Source organism: Mesoplodon mirus (genome assembly GCF_964341445.2).
Source record: "Mesoplodon mirus genome assembly, chromosome: 1".
Classification (NCBI taxonomy): Eukaryota; Metazoa; Chordata; class Mammalia; order Artiodactyla; family Ziphiidae; genus Mesoplodon; species Mesoplodon mirus.
This window is the reverse complement of record NC_138976.1, coordinates 491,022-506,202: the sequence shown is the minus strand read 5'-3', so window position 1 is coordinate 506,202 and position 15,181 is coordinate 491,022. Positions and strand designations below refer to the sequence as shown.

General features: G+C 45.2%; 1 protein-coding gene across 6 annotated transcripts in view; it reads left to right on the top strand.

The window, feature by feature from the left end:
* EHMT1 (euchromatic histone lysine methyltransferase 1) overlaps nucleotides 1–15,181 on the top strand; it is a 145,654-nt gene that overhangs the window by 5,931 nt on the left and 124,542 nt on the right. Inside the window, exon 1 of one of the 6 annotated variants that reach the window (XM_082638811.1) lies at nucleotides 4,975–5,021. The exons of the other annotated variants lie outside the window; for them this stretch is intronic. The gene's annotated coding sequence lies outside the window, so the exon portion shown is untranslated. Of the gene's footprint in view, nucleotides 1–4,974; nucleotides 5,022–15,181 lie in introns of those variants that run through there. 6 annotated transcript variants of the gene reach the window in all.

The following is a 15,181-nucleotide window of genomic DNA, read 5'->3' as shown; positions in this document are numbered from 1 at the left end:
TTTTTTAAAAATATTTATTTATTTATTTGGCTGCACCGGGTCTCAGTTGTAGCACGTAGTAGGATCTTCGTTGCGGCATGTGGGCTCTTTTAGTTGTGGCATGTGGGATCTAGTTCCCCGACTAGGGATCGAACCCGGGCCCCCTGCATCGGGAGCGTGGAGTCTTAACCAGTGGACCACCAGGGAAGTCCCTGAAGTCTTCAAAGGTGGCATTTCCTTTGAAGTGGTGTCTTTCTAGATAAGAAGTCAGAAGTCACTTTCCCCGTAACATCACTGTCAGTTGATATTTTACTTTGGAAAAGTTTTTGGACTGCTTTCTGCATCCCACTTTTAATAGGTTTGTAAGTTCTGATGAGAGTATATTTAAAATGCTCTTTCCAAGCGGTCTATAAGCACTGTTGAGCCCCTTCTCTTTATGAGGTGCTATTCTAGATACTGTGTAAGAGGATATGCAAGTTTACGAGATTGGTCTCTGATTTCACAAAATTTAAAGAGTGTGATAGAGCAAATATTACCAAGCGGGAACTGAGATGGTATCAGTTCCAAGTAAACAAGAAAAGGCCCGTGCTGTTGCGCTAATTGCTGCAGGCAGACTTGTGTTGGGAAAGGCCGCTTGAGGAAAATAAGTTAGTCCAGGTCCTAAAGGAGATAAGACATGAAATGGAAGTGCAAGGTATATAGTTGTACATTTCAAAAAGAAATCAGGCATTTTAGAAAATGTGGAAAATTGAAACCTAGAAACCTAAGAATGCCAAATATTTGTCATCTGTTTGTTTCTGATCTGAGTGTGCACGTTCGTACTTAAAATCGGCTGTAATCAGTGAGTGCGTGCTGTCTGCACTCTTCTTTCACGGATCATCTCACGTGCTTCTGTGTCTTTTAACATTTTCAGTAGCCACGTGGTGTTTGTTTTATAGATGCCCCAGCTCCCTTGGTTATGGGTTGTGACACTGAAGCCTTTGGTACACGGTGGAATTATGGGTCAGAAGGGGCACGAGCTGAAGCTGGACAGGTGGGGTCGGGTCATTGAGGGCCTTGTCGCTGTGGTAACAAGTTGGTGGTCTCCTGAGCAGTATAGACAGTCAGTGAGGGATTATTTTAAGGATTCACATTTTAAAAAGATGATGGAAGCAGGGAGACCACTGAGTAGGCTTGGGCCCTGTGGTGGATTGAGTCAAGGCATGTGTGTTTAAATTTATCTTGAGTAGATGAGTTAGTTACATGGTTCAAAATTCAAAAAGTATAAAATTATAAACTGAAACATCTGCCTCTTTGTCCTCTAACCACTCAATTCTCCGTTTGGCAGGCTACCAGTATTATAATGATTGAGCGTATACAGATAGATGCATATGTAGATATTTCAGAATTTTTATTGTGGAACTTTTTCATACCTTCTCAGAAGTAGATGTGGTGGTAGAATGAGCCCCGTGTTCCTGTCCCCCGATGTCAACAGTTGTCTCCTCATGGCCGCTCCCCAATCCATCCTCAAATGTCTTGAAGCAGTTCTTTGATATATTTCATCTGTATTTCAGTTAATATCGGTATTTCAGTCAATAAATATTCAGCCACTGTTCAGGTTTTTCATTTCATTTCAAAATATGGTCTGTTCATTGCCCTTGATAGGTATCTCTTAATTCTCAGTATATTGGTTTCCATGTCTTTATTTTTCTCCTGCAATTAAGTTTTTTCTAAAAAAATATTTATTTATTTGGCTGCACCAGGTCTTAATTGTGGCACGAGGGATCTCCGTTGTGGCATGTGGACTTTTTAGTTGCGGCATGCAGGATCTAGTTCCCCGACCAGGGATCGAACCTGGGCCCCCTGCATTGGGAGTGCTGAGTCTTGCGCACTGGACCACCAGGGAAGTCCTGCAATTAAGTTTTTTTAATTAATTAATTTTTTGGCTGCGTTTGCTCTTCGTTGCTGTGCGCAGGCTTTCTCTAGTTGCGGCGAGCGGGGGCTACTGTTCGTTGCAGTGCGCGGGCTTCTCATTGCTGTGGTTTCTCTTGTTGCAGAGCACGGGCTCTAGGTGCGTGGGCTTCAGTAGTTGTGGTGCGCAGGCTCTAGAGCGCAGGCTCAGTAGTTGTGGTGCGAGGGCTCAGGTGCTCCGCAGCATGTGGGATTTTCCTGGACCAGGGCTCGAACCTGTGTCCCCTGCATTGGCAGGTGGATTCTTAACCACTGTGCCACTAGGGAAGTCCCTGTAATTAAGTTTTGAAGCTAATGGTTTATGTGTCCCAAAGTTTCCCATAACCTTGATTTCGCTGCTGACATTCTTACCATGTTGTTTAACGTGTTCCTTTGTCCTCTACTTCCTGCCATTCATATTTAAGGTCTAGAGCTACTGCTTTCCAGTATGATATCCACTCGCTACATGTGGCTCTTCAGCAGTCCAGATGTGGTTAGTGTGAATTGAGGTGTGCTGTGAGTGCAGAATACATGCAGAATTTGCAAGACTTAGTGTGAAAGAGAGAATGTGAAGTATCATGTTAATACTTTAAAAAATATTGTTGAAATATATATTTTGGATGTCTTAGGTTAAATAACATTTATTAAAAGTAATTTGTGCTTCTAATTTTTCTTTTTTTTTGCAACACGGCATGGCATGTGGGATCATAGTTTCCCAAGTAGGGATCACACACGTGCCCCCTGCATTAGAAGGTGGAGTCGTGGGCTTCCCTGGTGGCACAGTGGTTGAGAGTCTGCCTGCCGATGCAGGGGACACGGGTTCGTGCCCTGGTCTGGGAGGATCCCACATGCTGCGGAGCGGCTGGGCCTGTGAGCCATGGCCGCTGGGCCTGCACGTCCGGAGCCTGTGCTCCGCAACGGGAGAGGCCACAACAGTGAGAGGCCCACGTACAGCAAAAAAAAAAAAAAAAAAAAAAAAGAAGGTGGAGTCGTAACCACTGGACCACCAGGAAAGTCCGTCTAATTCCTGTTTTAAATGTGGTTACTAGAAAATTAAAAATTACATACGTGGCTCACATCTCACATTATGTTTCTCTTAGACAGCTCTGGGCTGGGGGCTCCATCAGATGTATAATAGGTTTGTCTTTTAAAAAATTTTAGCAAGAATATGTCATAACTGGTATTAAGTTTTTTATCAGGCACAGTAAATCTTGCTTTGTGATATTAACAGTCATCAATATTCATTGCTCAGAATCGTTAACTCATTAGGGGTTGCAAAATGGAAATCTTTATTCGTTAGCTGGAATACTTATACAAAGAAAAACTGTTTAGTGACATGAAGTACAACTCATATGGGCAGGAGGTATAGATTCTTGATACTATTGATAGAGGGACTGACACCCAGTAGCCTCCTAATAAATGCTAGCCTAAGAAAGGCCAGAGAGCTCTCTGTCCTGTGTAGTTTGAAAATGGTTTGCTAAGCTGGTTGTTAAGATGATTTCTCTCCTTGGAGTCTAGGTCCTCTCCTCTCCATCAGATTCCAAGGCTGGCATTTAAGCTTAGAGAGTCTTGGTTACTTCCTCATCCTTGCTGTTTGCCTGTGTTCTGTGAACTCCTTGAACACTAGGGTGAAACAAAATGCCAGTTGTCATATGGGCCAGTGAATGGTCAGGAGTTCCCCCACCTCTGGCTCAGTCTACCCTTCTGTTTCCTTCTCTTGTAGAAATGGTCTGCTCGAATCTGTCATTATGGTTCTGTAGTATCTGTCACCATATCTTTACCAGATTCAATAGCAATAAGACATGTAACCAAAGCATGAAGACTATTTTTTTGGAAATTGTATTAATATATGACATACTTACAGAAACATGCACATATTATGTGTCTAGTGTCATATATGTTTCTAGAGCCTCGATCAAGCAGGGAACATTACCAGAACCACAGAAGCCCCCCTGGCCCCTTGCAGTCTGCCGTGTACTTGCCCAAAGGTCACTGCTATTCTGACTTCTGTTACCTTGATTCATTTTGCCTGATTCTGAACTTTGTATAAAGGACATCATGCAGGGTGTACTTATGTTTGCCTTCTTTTGATCGACATTTTGTCTCTAGGATTCATCTGCGTTGCTGTGTACTGTGGTAGTTTGTTCATTCTCATTACTGTATGATATTCCATTGTCTGGATATAGCACAGTTTCATTATTCATTGTACTATGCATGGACGTTTGAGTTGTTTCAAGTTTTGGGGTATTCAGATAAGGTGATGTGAACCTTCTTATATGTGTCTTTTGGCGAACATAGGTGCATGTTTTTGTGGGTATATGCCTAGCAGTGGGGGTGTTGAGACATGGAATGTGCATGTGTATCCAAGGTGGTTGTACCACAGTACAAGTGTAGGGAAGCGCCAGTTGCTCTAAATCCTTGCTAACACTGGTGTTGTTTGCCTTTTTCTTTTTAGCCATTCTGGGAGGTGTGTAGTGTGTCTTATTGTGGTTTAGTTTGCATTTTCCTGTTGACTGTTGATGTTAAGCACCAGTATGCTTTTTGATTATTTTGTTTACACACTTTTGGGATGTGCCTCCGTAAACTTTTTTTTTTCCCTGCTGGGGGGGTATTTTATTCCTTTCTGTGGGTGAATGATATTCCATTGTATGAATATACTGTGTTTTATTTACACCTTTATCAGTTGCTCCGTTTTTTTGGCTATGATGACTAATAGTGCTTATGAACATTCATGAACAGTGTTTGTATAGACATAACGTTTTCATTTCTCTTGGGTGTGTACCTAGGAGTAGATTTGCTGGGCATGTGTTAACTCTGTGGTAAGGAACTGCCAAACTGTTTTCCGTAGCAGCTTTAGCATTTGACATTCCTATCAGCAGTGTATGAGGATTCCAGTTTCTCCAAATTCTTGCCAACACTTGTTATTAACTGTCTTTTAGATTATAGCCATTCTGTTGGATGTGGTGTGGTATCTCACTGTGCTTTTGATTTGGATTTCCCCTAATGGCTAATGATGTTGAGCATTTTTTATGTGCTTATTGGCCATTTGTGTATCTTCTTTACAGAAATGTCTATAGAAATCCTTGGCCCATTTCAGTTGGATTGTTTCGGTGGTAAGTTGTAAACATTTTTTGTATATTGAAGATTGTAGATACAAATCCCTTATCGACATATGATTAGGAAATATTTTTTCCCATTCTGTAGGTTGTCCTTTCACTTTCGTGATAGTGTTCTTTGAAGCGCCAAATGCTTTTAATTTTTTTTAAATGTTTTTAATTTTGATGAAGTACGGTTTATCTATTTTCTTCTTTGTGTTTTTGGTGTCATATCTAACAGTCCCTTGCCAAATCCATTGTTACGAAGTTACCACTGTGTTTTCCTCTGAGTTTTATAGTTTTAACTCTTATATTTTGGGCTGTGATCCATTTGACTTAAATTTGTGTATGGTCTGAGGTAGGGGGTCTAACTTTATTCTTTGCAAGTGGAGATCTAGTTGTCCTAGAACCACTGGTTGAAAGGCTGTTCTTTCCTCCACTGGCTTGTCTGGACACCTATGTTGTAAATCAATTGACCATAAATGTCAGGACTCGTTTCTGGACTCTTAGTTCTAGTACATTGGTTTATATGTCTGTCCTTATGTCAGTACCACACGATCTTGAATACTATAGCTTGGGAAGTATGGGTTTACCAACTTTGTTCTTGCTCTTCTGGGTCCCTTGCAATTCCATATGAATTTTAGGATTAGCATGTCCATAGCTGCAGAAAGCCGTCTAGGATTTTGATAGGGGTTGCCTTGATTTTGTGATTCACTTTGGGGAGCACTATCGTCATAATTATATTTAGTCTAACAGTCCATGAACACAGGGTGTTTTTTCATCTGTTTAGGTCTGCTTTACCTTCTTTCAATGTCTTTTTTTTTTCCTTAGTCAGTTTAGCTAGAGTTTTGTCAATTTTGTTATCTCTTCAAAGAATCAACTTTTGGTTTTGTTGACAGTTTCTGTTTTTCTTTATTCTTTCTTTTTTTAGGTTGTGGGGGGGAGCTGCCGCGCTGCACAGCATACGGGATCTTAGTTCCCCGACCAGGGACTGAACCTGTGCCCCGTGTAGTGGAAGCGCAGAGTCTTAACCACTGGACCGCCAGGGAATTCCCAGTCTCTGTTTTTCTATTCTCTATTTTAAAATTTCCACTCTATATTATTTTTTCTGCTTCCTTTGGGTATAGTTTGCAGTTTCTGGGATCGTTTTCTGTGTGTAAAACGTGAGGTGTAGGGATCAGGATTCATCTTCTTTCATATGGATGTGCACTTGAACCAGCGTCATCTATTAAAAAGACCATCCTTTACCCACTGTACTTCAGTGTTGCTTTTGCCATAAATGAGAAAAAACCACAGATGTGAGGCTCTAGAATAGACTTTTTCTGTAGTAAGTCCTTACTATCTTCTGTTGTCAGCATTTTTTTTTTAAACAAAGGAATATTCTTATTTATCTATTTAGGCTGCATTGCATCTTAGTTGCGGCATGTGGACTCCTTAGTTGCGGCATGCGGACTCATAGTTGCGGCATGCAGGATCTAGTTCCCCAACCAGGGATCGAACCTGTGCTCCCTGCGTTAGAAGGCGGAGTCTTACCCACTGGACCACCAGGGAAGTCCCTGCTGTCAGCCTTGATGACAGGTAGAAGGTCACTAAATAGTTGAAGTCCTGTGACGTTTTCTTTAGGGTTGAAGCTGTGTGTTCAGTCCCCCTGTGCAGGCTGTTTTCCCTGCCCATGTAACGGGATACAGTGGGGAAGGGGAAGGTGGATGGTGTGTCTCACAGCCCACACCTGGACATCATCGTGGTTGTTCGCTGTAGGAGTGAGACCAGGTGTCGTGTTGAGACTGTGGACTGCTTGCCAGACAGTCAGCATTCACCTGCCAGCCTCACCTTGACCTTCGGCACATCTTGTAGCTCCCTGTAGTCCTCTCCCTTGTCGCGTGGGCTCGTGGTGACAGCACACGCCGGGTGCCTGGCTCAGAGCAGGTATTTAGATGATCGTGCCCTCCTCCTCCTCCTCCAGTCTTTTCTTTCACACACGTCGTTTGGTATCCTGCGATGTGCATGGCACAGTGTTCGGGTTGAAGGACGCACTGGCAGAGAGAGAGCCGTGGGAGAAGCCCACCGGGCATTGGGATGCCTCCAGGAGGGGGGCTGGCCGGGCAGGTAGGGCTGGGGTGAGGAGGCAGCGTGTGCAGCACTGGCGGAACCCCTGCTGATGCGGCCGCGGTGCTTTGTTGTGAGACAGTTTACAGTGTGGGGCTGCGGTGTTGGAACTTTCAGCAGTGGACTCTTGCTTGGGGGACACACTGAATGGGGGGCCGCTCGGGAGCCCGTCTCAAGTGCCGTCAGTGAATGGAGTTGCTGTTTTCTGGAAATGAGTCCTGTCTGGTCGGGTGGACGCTGCCATTGGCCCCTGCAAGGGTCCATTTATTCACGTGGACGCACTTTTACCTTTTTAAAAAGGCTCTTGTTGGGACCCAGCAGGTCAATAATCATGATAATGTCTAGTGATTTTTTTCTAGTGTGTATTACGAGGTAAGTACTAAGTGACTTATGTGGGGTTTTTCACTTAATCCCAACAACCACCCTATCAGATAGGGTTACCGTCCCACTTTCTCCATTTCACAGAGGAGGAAAAGGTGGTGATGTGGAGTTCTGCCTGTGCCTTTAGCCGGGCAGTGTGAAGTTCAGACCAAAGGATAGCAAAACAGTAAAACCTCTTTGAAGGTGGAGAAGCATGTAAATTCAGGTTTCCTACCCATAAACTCTCTTACCTGCAAACCGGGACGAAACGGGGAGGCACAATCCGTCCTGTGTGTGCGTGCGTGCCCCCCAGCATGTGGGACGGGCAGGTCGCCCGCAGGTGCTGGGCTTCGCTGGGTTTCCCTTGCACAGTGTGGTCCTGGGACATTTGAGGCAGCTCTGCGCGGAGCGTGTAACCCCTGCTCCTTCTTTGTCTTTTCTCTCGTCGAGTTTCTGTCTCCGTGTTTTGGCCTGTCTGCTGTGAACTATTTGACCATTGTGCAAAGCAGTGCCTGGTACTTCTTGTGGTCGAGATACAGGTTTATCCTTCATTCTTACCCTTTATGTTTCTAGTTTCTGTTGTTTTAGGTCATATACTTTTGCCCTATAAAGTTTGTATGTATAAAGGAAACGGGTGGGCTCCAGGCTCCGTCCTGCCTCTGTCCCCCCTCCCTCCTCCCTTCTGGGACAGAGAAGCTTCCGCTGAGCGCCTGCTGTAGGAAGATGGCCCGGGTCTCGCTCTCAAGGACCCCAGCCTGGCGACGGACACCGCTGTGACCGTAGAGACACCGTCGCACTGCCTCGGGTGCTCGGCCTTCACTGTCCGTGTGTGGGGCACTAGGACGGCAGCGCCCCTGGGGTGTGTTCAGAGACCTGGTCGCAAAGTCCTTTGCGAGTATAATGCCACCCTCGTGGCATTATACTCTGCCCTCCTGTTCTGTTTGTGCCGCCGTACAGACCGACTCCTCCCTGGTCTCAGGTTGAGACTTCTCTCCCTCAGGTGTGCGGTCCTTGCTTTGGGTTTTGTCAGTCAGCACTCAGCGTGTTGAACGGAGATTTGGGGTGGCCCCCCCTCCTGGTTCAGATCTCTGTGGTACTGCCCGTGCGCACCGGCACCCCAGGGTGGAGCAGCCCGGCAGGTGTTCCAGAAGGGTCAGCAGCAGGGATCGTGTGCGTCATCCCGCTGTCCAGAGGTGCTGGATGCTGGGGTGAACGAGGATTTTGCTGGGAGGTGCTGTTTGGGCAGGACCTGAAAGAATTCATATGTTTGCTGGGCAGAGAACCAGGGTCTCTGAGGTCCTTGAGGGCCAGGACTGAGGCTGCCTCCAGTCAGTGGTGCGAGGGGCTCCCCTTCCCTGGAAGTGTGGTGGATGCTGGTGGGCCCACCCAGGCGGTCCCTGTGCTCTGGTGCTGGGGTCCCAGTGGGACACGGGAGTGAGGGAGGAGCTCACCTGCTCTCTCCCACTGCCCAGAGGAAGGCAGGGCCTACTCTGTCCACCACCGGCGCTTCAAGGGCTGGTCAGCAGAAGGGGGGATGGACGTAGGCTGACTGGGCATCGGGACCCAGTCCATCTACCCGGCCTTGTGTCTTAGGATGGAATTTGTAGCCATGGACTATTACCTGTCTGGTGTGTGAAAATAAAATACTCTGTGGCAGTATTGTGATAAGGCTGTTCAAAAGTGACAGAAACTTCATTTGCTAGGCCTTGGCTGCTTCAGTTTATTTTAAGGATTGCCTTGTTTTGATTCGTTTTAATTTACGAGCAATTAGTCAATGAGCGCAAACGCTTTTGGTTGCTACAATGGAAGTAGAACTTTTTTTAAAAAATTTATTTATTTATTTATTTGGCTGTGCCGGGTCTTACTTGTGGCATGCATGCGGGATCTAGTTCCTTGACCAGGGATCGAACCCGGGCCCCCTGCATTGGGAGCACGGAGTCTTAACCACTGGACCACCAGGGAAGTCCCAGAACTTTTAAGCATGGTTTTAAGATCAGGATCAGAACTTTTAGATCCTGATATTCTGGAACATGCGTGAACGGTTTCAGAATGTGTTGAGGGAATCAACAAATTGCCCTTGTGGGTTGTCACGTGTATTCTTTCCTGGGATATTGCTTTTGTGTTTGCTCTTTCTTCTGTGCTCTTGTACCATATCCAGGGTTATTACCACTTTGCAAGAAACGCTGCCGTCTGTTAGTTCCAATGGAGACGATGAATGGGTAGCTTGGCACTTTCAGGGCAGCAGGGCCCTTCCACTTGCAGAGCGCTCCCCTTCCCTGAGGTGGGTGGACTGTGAGCACTGTACCTGGTTCCTTTGTTTACCGTCAGGCAGGTCTTCCGTCAGCCTTACAGGTGAGGCTCAGGCTGGAGGCGAGTCACCTGTTCTTTGGAGGAGGCTGGGGCACCGTGGCCGAGGGGAGACATGGAGGACGGAGAGACGGAGTGAGGAGGGCGGGCCCGGTGAGGCCTTGTACTTCAGGTGGGTGGGCAGCCTCTGGAGGGACTCAGGTGGAGGGGTGGAGGGGCACGGCCAGAAGGCATTGAGGTATGCTGGTGAGCGGTGGAGCTTGGGCGAGAGTGGGAACAGCTGAGGTGCTAAGAATAGGTCAGACTGTCGATGTGTGTTTGAAGGAAGAGCAGAAGGGGAGGGGCGTGAAAGAATTGAGCACCCTCGAGAATGCAGTTGTCATTTCTTGAGATGGTAGACTTTCAGAGGTGATCGTCGAACAGGGAGAAGGTGGGTCCACAGAGTCTAGAAGAGAGGCCGGGCCTGCACCTGGTGCTGAAGAGGGCTGTGGAGCCGAGGCCCCCAAGATCATGCCACGGGACCCCAGGGGAAGCCAGCGAAGGAGAGGGAAACAGTGGAGAACGTGGAGGAAGTGGTGCGAGAACACAGGTGGCCAGTCTGTCTGCCATTGCTGAGAGCAGGTGGATGGACACTCACAGCTGATTCTTGCGTGTGACGGTGTGTGGCTTACTGGGGGCCTTAGGAAACCCCCAGTCTTCCTGTCTTCTGTAGGTGACATAACTTCAGCATCGCCTGTATGTGGCAGGCATTGTCATGCTCTCTAGATGTTCGGTGACTTTCCATCATGGCTGACGAGTGTTAGAGCCACTTCTGCCCAGGCACACATGGGAAGGTGCTGTGGAGGGGCGTTCTAGGTCACGAAGAAATCACAGAGGGTACATCATAGATGTCAGTGCGAAGAATCAACCCTCCACCCTAATTCTGGAAAATGCAGAGAAGTTGAGTCACCAGGACGAAGCCTGAGTCTCTGTGATGGGGTGCAGAGCATAGAGCCGCTGCTGGTGGGGAGGGGAGTCCTGCTGACCGCAACCCCAGCCCCGTCAGGGAAGGTTAGCCTGCCCTGCTTGGTTGGTGATTTTGAGAGTCAGACGAGATGGTGTGTGTGAATAAGCCTTATGCAGTGTGAACAGTTATGAGTATTAATGTTTTTTTTTTTTTTTGCCGAACAGGGGCCTCTCGCTGTTGTGGCCTCTCCCGCTGCGGAGCACAGGCTCTGGATGCTCAGGCTCAGTGGCCATGACTCACGGGCCCAGCCGCTCCACGGCATGTGGGATCTTCCCGGACCGGGGCACGAACCCGTGTCCCCTGCATCGGCAGGCGGACTCTCAACCACTGCGCCACCAGGGAAGCCCCAGTATTAATGTTTTGAGACCACTTATTTAAGTGCTTTGTGGATGTTTCTTTTATCATCGTCCTAGGGTGTAGTGCAGCGTGGGGCAAGGAGCCAGCTGAGGTAGCTGGTCCAGCGGTTAGAAGCCAAGCTTGGGATTCTTGCCCTTATCCTAAGGGCAGTGGGAGAGCTTTAGGGATGGGAGTGGCGTGGCCAGGTGTGCATGTTAGGAAGGTCTTTCTGGCTGCTGTGTAAGGAATGGATTGTAGAGCAACAGCAGTGGAGGAAGCAGTCCTCGAGGAGATGGGTGATGCCCCTTCCCTGTGGTGGCCAGTTTGATGTGGCGGATGAGGCAGGGGTGAGGATGGTTCCTGGCGACCAGGCCTGGGCCGGATGCTGGGTTCCGCTTGAACGACAGAGTGGATGGTGGTTCCATTCGTTGAAACAGGCACAGACATGCTCAGGTCAGCTCCAGGCGTCATTTGTTCCAGAGGTGGCAAAGGTCAGAGAGTAAATATTTTAGGCTTTGTGCACCAAGAAGCAAAATTAAGGATAATTTCATAATTTTTTATTGACAAAAGTAAAAATATAATAATAATTGACTGCTTTTCTCCCCCTTCTTGGTAATACAGATCTACTAATCAGAAGAATGGAAGTTTTGGAAGGATATTTTACTTAAATTTGGGTTTAGAGTTGGTTCCTTGTCATCAAAATCTATTGGAAATGTTCATCTGTCGGTGCTGATCTTTGATACAGTTTTCTGTATCTCTGAAAATGTCTTCACACTGATAAGTATTGCCAATGCCAGTATCAGTCTAGGAGTATATGATTTTTTTTAAAACTTGAGATGTAATTCATATATCATAAACTTCACATTTTTTTAAAATTAATTAATTAATTAATTAATTTATTTATGGCTGTGTTGGGTCTTCATTTCTATGCGAGGGCTTTCTCTAGTTGTGGCAAGTGGGGGCCACTCTTCATTGCAGTGCGCGGGGCCTCTCACTATCACGGCCTCTCTTGCTGCAGAGCACAGGCTCCAGACGCGCAGGCTCAGCAATTGTGGCTCACGGGCCTAGTCGCTCCGCGGCACGTGGGATCCTCCCAGACCAGGGCTCGAACCCGTGTCCCCTGCATTGGCAGGCAGACTCTCAACCACTGCGCCACCAGGGAAGCCCAAACTTCACATTTTTAAAGTGTACTATTTAGTACTTTTTCCTGAGTTTTGCAGCCATCACCACTGTCTAATTCCAGAACATTTCTATCACCCTGAAAAGAAACCCCATACCCATAAGCAGTCATTCCCTATTCTTCCCTCCCCCCAGCCCTTGGCAATCACTGATCTACTTTCTGTCTTCATGGATTTGCCTCTTTTGGATGTTTCATATAAATGGAATCATACAATAAATGCCTTTTGTGATCATCTTCTTTCATGTAACATAATGTTTTCAAGGGGCATCCATGTTGCAGGATGTATCAGCATATTCCTTTTTATGGCCAAATAACATTTTGTTGTGTGGATATAGCACATTTTGTTTCTGTTCTTCGGTAGATGGACTTTTGGGTTGATTCCACTTTTTGGGTATTATGAATAATGCTGCCGTGAATATTTGAGTGCAAGTTTTTGTCTGGTGGACCTCTGCTCACTTCTCTTGGGTGTATACCTAGTGTTGGGATTGCTGGGTCATATGGTAACTACTGATTGAGTAATTATCAGACTATTCTGCAGGTGACTGTTTTACACCCACCAGCAGTGTGTGAGAGTTCCAGCTTTTCAGCATCCTTGCCCACACTCCTTATTGTCTGTCTTTTGGGTAGTAGCCATCCTAGTGAGTGTGATGTGGTATCTCATTGTGGTTTTATTTTGCATTGATGATGATTAGTGATGTTGAGTATCTTCTTATGAGCTTATTAGCCATTCATGTATCTTCTTTGGAGGAATGTCTGTTCAGATCCTTTGTCCACTTTTAATTTGGTTGTCTTTTTATTATTGAGTTGTAAGAGATTTTATGTATTCTGGACACAAGTCTCTTACTAGGTATATGATTTGCAAAAAAACTTTTTTTCCATTCTGTGGTTGTCTTTCACTTTCTAATTTTTCTTTGATGGTGTCCTTGGAAGTACAAGTTTTTTTGTTTGTGTTCTTTTTTTTACATCTTTGTTGGAGCGTAAGCACAAGTTTTTAATTTTGATAAGTCCAATTTAAAAAAAATTTTCCTTTGGTTGCTCATACTTTTGGTGCCATATACTTGCCTAATGTATGTCATGAAATTTGTTTTCTTGTAAGGGTTTTATAGTATTTAGGTCTTTACTCTTATTTTGAGTTGCTTTTTGTGTATGATATGAGGTCAGAGCACAACTTCATTCTTTTGTGTGTGGCTCTCCAGTTGGTCCACCGCCATTTGTTGAAGACTGTTCTTTCCCCATTGAATTGTTTTGGCATCCTTGTTGAAAATCAGTTGACCATAAATGTGAGAGTTTATTTCTTTTTCTTTTTTTTTTTTTTTTTTTAGATGTTGGGGGTAGGAGTTTATTAATTAATTAATTTATTTTTGCTGTGTTGGGTCTTCGTTGCTGTGCGAGGGCTTTCTCTAGTTGTGGCAAGCGGGGGCCACTCTTCATCGCGGTGCGCGGGCCTCTCACTATTGTGGCCTCTCTTGTTGCGGAGCACAGGCTCCAGACGCGCAGGCTCAGTAGTTGTGGCTCACGGGCTCAGTTGCTCCGTGGCATGTGGGATCCTCCCAGACCAGGGCTCGAACCCGTGTCCCCTGCATTAGCAGGCAGATTCTCAACCGCTGCGCCACCAGGGAAGCCCCCGAGAGTTTATTTCTTGATTCTCAGATCTATTCCATTGAGCTATATGTCTGTTCTTCTGCCGGTACCACCTTCTCTTGGTTTTTGTAGTTATGTAATAAGTAAAATAAATGGGCAAGTGTGAGGCCTCCAACTTAGTTCTTCTTTTTCAAGATCTCTTTAGGCTCATCTGGGACTCTCGTACTTCCTTATGAATTTTAGGAACAGGTTGATATCTGCAAAAGAGCCTTCTGGGATTTTGATAGGGATTGTGTTGAATATGTAGATCAATTTGGGATATTTCCATCTTAAGTCTTCCAATCCATGAATACAGGATGTGTTTCCATTTGCTTAAGTCTTTAATTTCTTTTTTTAAAAAAATATTTATTTATTTATTTATTTTGGTTGCACTGGGTCTTAGTTGCGGCATGCGAACTCTTAGTTGCAGCATGACTGATCTAGTTCCCTGACCAGAGATCGAATCCAGGCCCCCTGCATTGGGAGCGTGGAGTCTTACCCACTGGACCACCAGGGAAGTCCCTTTTTGATGTTTTTGTAACAGAATTGTTTTCTTAATTTCATTTTTAGGTTGTTCATTGCTAGTGTATAGAAATCTGATTGATTTTTATATATCGATCTTGTATCATGCAACCTTGCTGAGGTTGTCCATTAGGTCTAATAGTTTTTTTGTGGGTTCTTTTGGATTTTCTGTATACTAGATCATGTTGTTTGGGAATCGAATTAGTTTTACTTCTTCCTTTCAAATCTGGATTCCTGTTATTTCTTTTTCTTGCCTAATTACTGTAACTAGAACCTCTAGTAAAATGTTGAGTAGAAGTGGTGAAAGTAGTCATCCCTGTCTTATTCCTATTTTTAGGAGAAAGCATTTAGTCTTTCACTATTAAAGTATGATATTAGCCTTGGGTTTTCATAGATGCCCTTTATCAGTTTGAGGTAGTTCCCTCTATTCCTAATTTGTTGCGTGTTTTTATCAGAAAGGGATATTGGATTTTGTTAAATGCTTTTTCTGCATCTTTTGAGCTGATCATACGATTTTTTTCTTTTATTTTCTTAATATGGTATATAGTACATGATTTCATATGTTGCACCAACTCTGTGTTTCTGCAGTAAATTCACTTTGTCTTGGTAGTGAATCCTTTTTACATCTTGTGGCATTTGGTTTGCTAGTATTTTGTTGAGGATTTTTGCATCTGTATTCATAAGGGGTATTATATTGGCCCATAGTTTTCTTTTTTGTGTGATGTCTTCGTGTGTTTGGTG